Here is a 9,167-nt window from a genome sequence, read left to right as displayed (position 1 = left end):
GTACTCCAGGTTTTTTCTTTTGAAATGTGTCACTTCTGAAAGTAGGAAACAACATAGGGTAATAAACTGTCTTCTCCTCCTTTCCTTCCTCCTCCTTTCCCTCCTTCTCCTCTAATATCGCACCCTCTTCCCTTTTCCCTCCTCCTCTTGTCTCTCTTCCTCTCCCTTCTCCTTCTTTCTCCCCCTCTCCTTCCTCCTTTACTCTCCTCCACCTCCCCTTCCTCCTCATCTCCCTCCTTCTCCTCTTCTCCCTCCTCCTTCCTAATCCTCCACCATTCAAGCAGATGCAGGATGCAGAACCTTCGGGTAGCTGTACTTGAAGTTGACATACTTTGAGGATAGCTACAGTGCTGGTTGATAAATTAATGATAAATTAATGACAAATAAATTTACAGTGATAAATTAATGGCAAAACAGGTTTCATTTGTTTTAAACATGTATTTATATTTATTTCTTTATTTTGCGTGTGCGTGTGCGTGTGTGTGTGTGTGTGTGTGTGTGTGTGTGTGTGTGTGCGCATGCACGAGCATGAACCTACAGCACATGTGGAACAACTTGCAGAGGGTGGTTCTTTCCTTCCAATATGCAGGTCCTAGAGCTCAAACTCAGGTCATCAGGCTTGGAAGTTTTACCAGAGGGCTATCTCACTGGTTCTGTTCTGTTGCTGTTATTGTTTGTTTGCTTTTCTTAGACACATGTAACCAAGGCTAGCCTCAAATCCATTATGCAGCTAAAGATGATTCTGAACCTCTGAACTTCCTGCCTCCATCTCCCAAGTGCTAGGATTACAGACAGAAGGCACCATGCCTGACTGAAAATTAAAGCTCACTTTGTATTAAAATCATCACCCGTCTCACTAGAAAAGCCCAAGTAGAAAATTGTAGATAGATACTTTCACCATTTTGATTTTTTACTTGAAAGCCTGTATTTTATCTTCGGCTACAAACACCACCAGTTATTTTCTAGAAGGTACCTGTGAGATACCCACTTACAAGTAAGCATGGCTGTCTATCAGAGAAGACAGTGTCCCGAGTAAAATCATGGTCTGCAAAACAATAGCCAGAGAGCTAAGCTAGCAATTCCCACAGTGGCACAAATAGCCTCCTTTGAGTCAATGCTCTATTTTGGTTGATGGAAGAGGGCCTTATGCATATTCTCAGAGAACTAAAAAGATATGCTCAAGGACCTAGAACTAACAGAATTATTCATTTGCATAGTATCCCCAGGAATCATGAAACTGAGACCTTTAACCAGTGAATGGGTAGCAGAGGAATCTAGTTACCACTGATGCCACCAAAGTGGGTAAAAGTCACGTTGGAAGTGCAGGGCTTCTCAGGGGATTTTAATAAAACATGGATGGTATTGTTACAACTTCAGGTTCCACACCCCAACGGACTTCTAGAGAGTGCTGCTGGTTTGATTTTGGTGTGGCATCGAACAGGACACCTTCAATGAAATGAAAGCGATGTGATACCAGTTCTTCCTCACACAGCTGTTGTCTGAATAGGCACACATCTAGGGGAGACACATGCAGGGCTGTCCTCCATTGCTTTCACGATGCTGGTACAAATGCCAACAGCAAAGCAGGGTGGCTGGAAAAGATGACAATACATTCCTGTTATCCTGAGAATAGTTCAGATGGGTCTCAGACCTTCTGGGCTAAGTCTGCAGCAGGGGCATGCTCGAAATGTTCTAGCAACAGCAAGGACCACTGGAGAAGTGGCTATGGGAAGTTGTAGAGAATGAAGTCACAGAATGGATATTAGCTAGGCCATATGTGTGCCTCCGGAGAGGTCCTAAAGATGGAGTGATCCTTGTCAAGAGAGCTGGGGAAGCCTAGGAGTATGTCAGCAGGGTATGACACAATTTGATTTTTCGATGGAAATTGGATCTTTGGATCAAGTTGAATGGGAGGCTATGGTCAGGGTCTGAGTTGCTGGCACACAGCAGGTGATTAATAGGAGTATTGTTGGTGAAGCAATCTCCTGTATTTCTGTACCTGTCAGGGAACAAGGGATGTCAGCCAGCATGTGACTCAGTAACAAACAGTCCCCAAGAACTCAGTGGTTTAAAAAAAAATGAACGTTATTTCTTGCCTATGTTTTTTGAAGGCCATGTTGGCTGTAACTCTGGTGAGAAACAGAACTGAGTTAATAGTGGGGACTAATATAGTCTAACAGGGCTATTCTGACAGTGAGCGCATCATCAGCTAATTCCAGACTAACCTGAATTAGAATATTTGACTAAGCCTTTTGCTCACCGGGCCAGGCAAAGGCCATCTTACAAGAAGGTGGCTGCCAGAGTTGAGTCATCCACTTTGTATACAAAAGACAATGAATATGATTCATACCTTAAAAAAAAACAGGTTGAAGTATGATGGCCTTTTTACCCCGGGAGTGTGGAGCTTATCATAAAATTGCTTAAAGTGTTAGGTGTGGGCACATTAAAGGAACAATACTTATGACTCCGAAAGAGGGTCTTGGTCACATTAAGTGTGTACGAGTCCATTTTCTGTTATTATAACAATAGACTTGAGGCTGGATACTTAATAAAGAAAAGATACACATCTAGATTGCAATTGTGGCCATGGGAAGGTATAACATTAACTTATCTCAACTTAGATGGGGGCTCCTAATGCTGTTTCTTAGTGGAAGGATCCTAACTGTGTGCACATGAGAGTGTGTATATGTATATGCTTGTGTGTGGGTGTGTGTGTGTATGCATGAGCTGTGTATATGTATATGCTTGTGTGTGGGTGTGTGTGTGTATGCATGAGCTGTGTATATGTATATGCTTGTGTGTGGGGTGTGTGTGTGTATGCATGAGCGTGCGTGCACATGCACGGCATGGGGAAGCCAGAGGACAACGTTGGCTGCTATTCCTCTGTTGCTGTCATTTTGAGACAGTGGCTTTCATTGGCCAAGTAGGCTGCTTGACTATCTATCTGGCTAGACCTGCCTGTCTCTGCCTCCCCAGCACTGGGATAACAAGTGCATGCCATGTTTATGTGGGTTCTTAAGAGAGCAGACCCAGGTCTCAAGCTTTGAAGGCAGTAACATTACCAAATTAGTACTCATGCCAGGCCCACAGCTAAGATCCCGCTTGTAAAAAACTAATCAGGGTCCCTTAAAACTAGATTTCAAAGATGATGTATCCTATGACATAATGACCTGCTCCTAGACCCCAACCTGATCACACAGATATCCAATCCTAGAGAGAACACAACGCAGATATACTCAAACTGTAATAAGGCTTTTGGCTACCGAGAGCAGAAGTCCTTGGTGGGAAAGGGGTCCTGTCAACCTGATTCTGGAACCTTACCCTAGAAATATTTGTGGAGGCTGGGGCAGGGCCTTTTCCAGGCTTGTCTATGTCCTCTAAAAGAAAGAACAGTCTTTTAACAATAGGAAGTCAGGGGCTTGGGCGCTAGCTCAATCCGGAAAGGCATGAGGACATGGGTTCAAGTTCCAGAATCCACGTGGATCAAGACAGGCAGAACTCATGTACTTTAAATTCAGCCTGCGGAGACAGCATCAGGTGGGTCTCTGGGCTTGTGGGCTGGCCAGTCTAGCCTAACTGTGAGCCCCAGGGCCCAGTGAGCGATCCAGGCTTTGTTGTTGTTTGTTTTTCAAAGTGGGTGTTAGAAAAACTGGCTATCCACCTGCAGAAGAAAGAAATGGATTCCGTACCACTGACCTTGTACACAATTAAATCCAAAGCAGATCAAAGACCTGGATCTCAACTCTGAGGTACTGAAAGTGCTGGACAGAAACAGGGGTGCTCCTCAACAGACAGCTCTAGCAAGACCTTTCTGGGAACCAGTCTCAGGAATCAACCAGCGACTGCACGGAATTCCGAAGTTTCTTGACAGCCAAAGAAACAACAAAAAGACAACCAGCAGAATAGGAGAAAAATCTTTCCCAGCTATACTTCAGAATTGACAAGGAAGTTCAAAAAAATTAACCCGAAACTCCCCAAACTGCCAACCAACAAAAGTGCTAACGAAACAAACAGACAGCTCTCAAAAGAGGAAACACAAATGACAAATAAGTATTTTCAAAAGTGCCCAACATCCCTAGCACTGGGGAAATGCGAACTAAAACTATTTTAAGACAGCGCCTCACGTTAGTCAGAATGGATCTGAGCAAGAGATCGGACACGAATGCTGTTGGGGATGTGGAGGAAGAGGAGCCGGTGTTCACTGCTGGGACTTTAGGGTCACACAGCCACTATGGAAATTAAAAAAATGAAACTACCGTATGAACCAGATGAACCGCTCCTAGGCATGCACCCAAAGGACTCTGCATCTCACCACAGTGACACTTGCAAATCCATCTTCAGTGCTGGTATACTCACAGTAGCAAGAAGAGAGACATAGCCTAGAATCCCACCAGCAGACTCATGGGTAATGAGAATTCACTGTGTATAAACAATGGAATCTTACTTAGCTGCTAACAAAAATGAAATTACAGAGCCCTTAAGAAGATAAATGCTCCGGAACCCATCTGGGAAGTATAATATTAAGTGGGGGGGGGACCCCAAATGCAGAACAGCAAAATCATCAGGTTCTCAGTCACACGAGGATCCTAGTTTGCTATGGATAAATGCACATATGTGGAGGGGTGTAAATGCGGGTCAGATCTAATAGAAAGAAAACCAAGAAAGGGTAAAAAAGGTTTCCGAGGAAGGGGTTGGGGAGGCACAAAATGACAGATGTGACATGAAGGTGGAAACTGGGGGGCAAGAAGGGAAATGGGATGGAGATGATCCGGAAGAATTGATGTAGCACACGGTGTTTGAAAAGGTCACAGTGGTGTATAATACCATATATGCTAAGTTAAAAAGTGAGGCCCGGAGAGATGGCTCCGTGGTTAAGAGCACTGGTTTCACCTGCAGAGGACTCGGGTTCGGTTTTCAGCACCCACAGAGTGACTCTTGAATGAATGTAACTCCAGTTCCTGGAGATCCTGTCTCCTCTTCTGACTTCTGGTAGCAGGTATGCACATGGTATACACACACACACACACACACACACACACACAGGCAAGACGCACATACACATGAACTAAAAGGAAACACTTCTAAAAAGATGCTTTAAGACGCCCTTTTAAAGGCCGGAAGTGGACAAAGGTTGACCGCTGGCTCTATACACATGATTGAATATGTACTTGCACCAGAAGACACTCATGTCCCCCAAACCCTCATAAAACAAGACAGTAGAAAGGACAAGAAAGACTGAGCCACACGGCAGCAGCACCCTGTTCCTGGACCCTGCACAATGCCTGCTTCTCTAGGTCTGGGAGCTCTGTGTCTTGAGCCGACTGTGTGCAGACTTCAGTGTGATGGGCAATGTGGATGAGAAGTCTGAGTCACTTTCTTCAATTATTGCGTCAGTAACTTGCCAGAGCTACTGAGAGTCCTGGCCATTTTCTCAGCTTCACAGTCGTCTCGCTTGGACTTGGCTGACCACTAGTAAAACCTCCATCCAGGAGGCCCTTCAACCTTTGAACTCTGGCTCTCACCACATCTGCTTCTGAGAAGTCCTAATAGGCCCGACCGCCAGAACGCGCATGCGCAGGTTCCTTTCTGTTCGGTGACTTTGCGGTACAGAACCATTAGCTCTTACTCACTTCCGAGATTAACGATGGATCACAATCACCTCTACCTGGACATGGGTGGGGGTATTTTCAGGTCTTGTCAAGTTCAGTTGGCTTGGGGACACCTTCTGGGAGGCCTCGCTGGTGATCCAGGGTGATTTATAGCTCCACTAAGCCGTCTCACAAAAGAGAAATGAACACTCAGGCGTCTCTGTCGAGAAAAGGCGTGGACCCAAAGCCAAGATGATCTGGGAGGCAAGCTCTTCCCCTCAAGTAGCCTATTGGGTGGCAGCCTTGGAGGTCACACCCAGTTTGGTCCACCAGACTCCTGGATGCTTCCAAATTGGCCCCTGCTTTTGATTTAGTTTCTGTCTTGGTCTTTGTTTTTTCAATTTGTATTTGTGTGAATTCATTGTTTCCCAATCAAGGAAAATCCATGGGAGCACAATGGGTTTTGGAGAGTGAGGGTTTGGAGAGGTCTCTCTGGGTGTGTCTGCTGCCTTCTTCGGGGAGTGCTTCAGTGATTCTAAAGCATTTTTAACATTGTAGTGCTTAGATTCCAGGCAGGCTCTTGGGGTTTGTAATCAGGACTCGTGAGATTCCCTCACTGTCCTTCAGAGAAGAGCAAGACTCCAGAGACAGTGGAGGGAAACTGGGGGCCATTCAGAAAGGGAAATACTGAGAACAGAGATAAAAGCCTAACCGGGGACAGACTGGTTTGCAAAAATCACATATGGCAAGGTCGATGGTTTTGGTCAGTCGGATATCAAGTTTTATGTGGAGATTGAGCACATCAACTAAGAACAGGAAACGGGCTAGGTGCCATTCTAGGTCCTCCAATGAATGGTTTTATGAATATGATTTTGTGTATCTGCTTTAAAGCTCCACCAGCCATCTTGCAATGCAACTGGGGGATTTTTCTTTGAACCAATGTTGATGGATTTAGAAATCTGACTTTTCTGCCTCTTTCTTGAGGAAACTTTGCAAAAAGCTCTCTCCATGTGGGGGAAGGGCAGCCTTACTGGACTAAGTAATTTGTCACTAAATGTTCATACAAGGACAACGCTAGAAAAAAAAAGAGAGAGAAACATCCTGCAAGTATGAAGTGAAGTCAGTACCTTCTCTGTACAGAATGTCCCAGATACTGCAAATGACATGTGCTAAGCCAGGGTGACTAAGAGGGCATACTCATGGAACAAAAGCAACAACACACGATAGATTCCTGCTGCCAAGTTGAATGGGTTAAGTCCCTCATCAGTATACAGAAAAATGGCACACGGAAAGGCGAGAACATGCTAACTGGAATTGTCTTTGGATGGAAGCATTTAGTTTATTTATGTATTTTTATTTGTATGTATGTATGTGGTGTGTGTGTGTGTGTGTGTGTGTGTGTGTGTGTGTGTTCCCTTGAAAACCAGAAGAAGGCACTGGATCCCTGGAGCTAAAGTTATAGATAGTTGTAAGCTTTCTGAGACAGGTTCTGGAAACCAAACTCATGTCTTCTCTAAAGGCTGCAAGAACCCTTTGCAAATACCTTTGTATAGAAAGCTACCTCCCACCCTCCAACTTTTGGAGATTCTCTTTAGGACAGAAGGAGAGGAGAATTTATGAGTCTGTGAACATCTGTCAAACTTCAGTATTCCCTAGAGCAGCATTCTTCAATCTATGGGTCAAAACCCCTGGGGTGGGGCATGTCAAACATGGGTTGTGTAAGACCATCGGAAAACACAGGTATTTACAATAGCAATACAATACGATAACAGTAGCAAATGAAGCAGCAACAAAAATAATTTTATGGTTGGGGGTCAACTGTGTAGAACTTCATTAAAGGGTCGCAGCATCAGGAAGTTTGAGAACCACTGCTCTAGAGGCTGGAGCTGGAGCTAAGTTAGTAGAGGGCTTACCTGGCATGCACAAAGCCCCAGGTTTCATCCCTAGCACTGTGTAAATCAGGTGTCAGTACACACCCATAATTCCAATGGTGGGGATAAAGAAGAAATATCAGAAGTCCAAGACCACCTTCCACTACACAGCCCTGTCTGCAGGTGGCATAAATTCTGCCAGTGAGACACCTGCAGAAACAACCAGAAATACGATTCCCCGCTTCTCATTCCTGTCCTTCACCACAGATTCATAGTTAACTCTTCTGAGCCTTCACAATTGTGAAAAATCAGACACCAGGTGGTATAAATGTCCATGTTTTGTGAGAAAAGAAATCTAATCCTGGTAGTAAAAGAATCATGTCAAAACATGTGGGGGGAAACTAACGTCTTTGTAGAACACCCCAGGGTTTTGCATACATAATTCTTCAGGCGATAGTAGATTTTTTCTGAAAAAAAAGAGGAGACATATATCTAAACCACTTTAAAAATTTCAGGTCAACATCGGAACAGAAGCCCTTAATTTAAAAAAGATGTCAAAGCACTTGATGGCTTCTGGAAGGAGAGGCAGCTTTCTTTAAGGGTGTGGCCCATCATAGGCCAACCATGCTCCAGTGAATAGACCCACACCCATGAGTGAACAGGCTATACAAATTTGACATGGTGGGTTAGTGAAAAAAGTGGGTCAGGGACATAGAGCTGATAGAGAGCGAGGGGATGAATTGTATGCATGTATAAAACCCTCAAAGAAGTAATAACAATTTTATATTAAAGAATGATATTGAAAGCAGAGTCCAGAACAATTGATGAATGGGAGACAATGCTTTGTGACGGGGAGAACATAGCATTTGCAGCCAGACAAAGCTGAGCCAACTCCTGGCTCCAACAGATAGAGACGTTTTGTCTGAATGGCTTAACCCCTCCATGTCTTAGTGACTTATTTATTTTGAATTCTATGGCTGTTTTACCTGTATATATGTCTGCATACCACATGTATGTCTTGTACCAGAAGAGGTCAGAAGAGGGTGTCAGATTCCCTGGGTGTCAGATTCCCTGGAACTGGAGTTACCAATGATTGTGGGTGGCCACATGGGTGCTGGGAGTTGAACCAAGGTCCTCTGCAAGAATAGCATAGGGTTCTAGCTGCTGAAGCCACCTTTCTAGCTCTGATTAGTCTATGTATCTAGAGAGCTAACACCAGAATAGTAATGTGCGTGTATTTTTAAAAACATGCTACTGCCTTATGCACTGAACCCTGGGCCTTGCTCCTGCCCCTCCTGGCTTCCTTTAGCTCTTGGATCAATAGCAACCAGCCCTTACCCAGCTTCCTTTGAATCCATGGATGAAAAACATACACTCAGCCTTGTTACCTTAACTTGCCTGCTAACACAATTGCTGGGAGCAAATACCTTCCACCTGGAAATGCATGCTCTCACCAATCTTCCATCTTCATCTCTCCTTCTGCCTCAAACTCAGTGGTCTGTTCCAATCAGCTCCTGCCAAGCATCTCTGGCCACCCACCTGCAGTGGAGGCCGCAGGCCTCAGATGCCCCAACAACCTAGATGATTGCTGTGCGCCATTCCTTCCAAAGCATGACAGAAAAAGCTCCCTCTCTCCTTCCCTGCATCTCCTTTTCCTCTTGGGACCTGGAAGTCCCGCCTGTACCTTCCATCCAGCAATTGGCACCTG

This window comes from Arvicanthis niloticus, chromosome 17, assembly GCF_011762505.2.
Source record: "Arvicanthis niloticus isolate mArvNil1 chromosome 17, mArvNil1.pat.X, whole genome shotgun sequence".
In the NCBI taxonomy this organism is placed as follows: Eukaryota; Metazoa; Chordata; class Mammalia; order Rodentia; family Muridae; genus Arvicanthis; species Arvicanthis niloticus.
Note: the sequence above shows the minus strand (reverse complement) of the source record.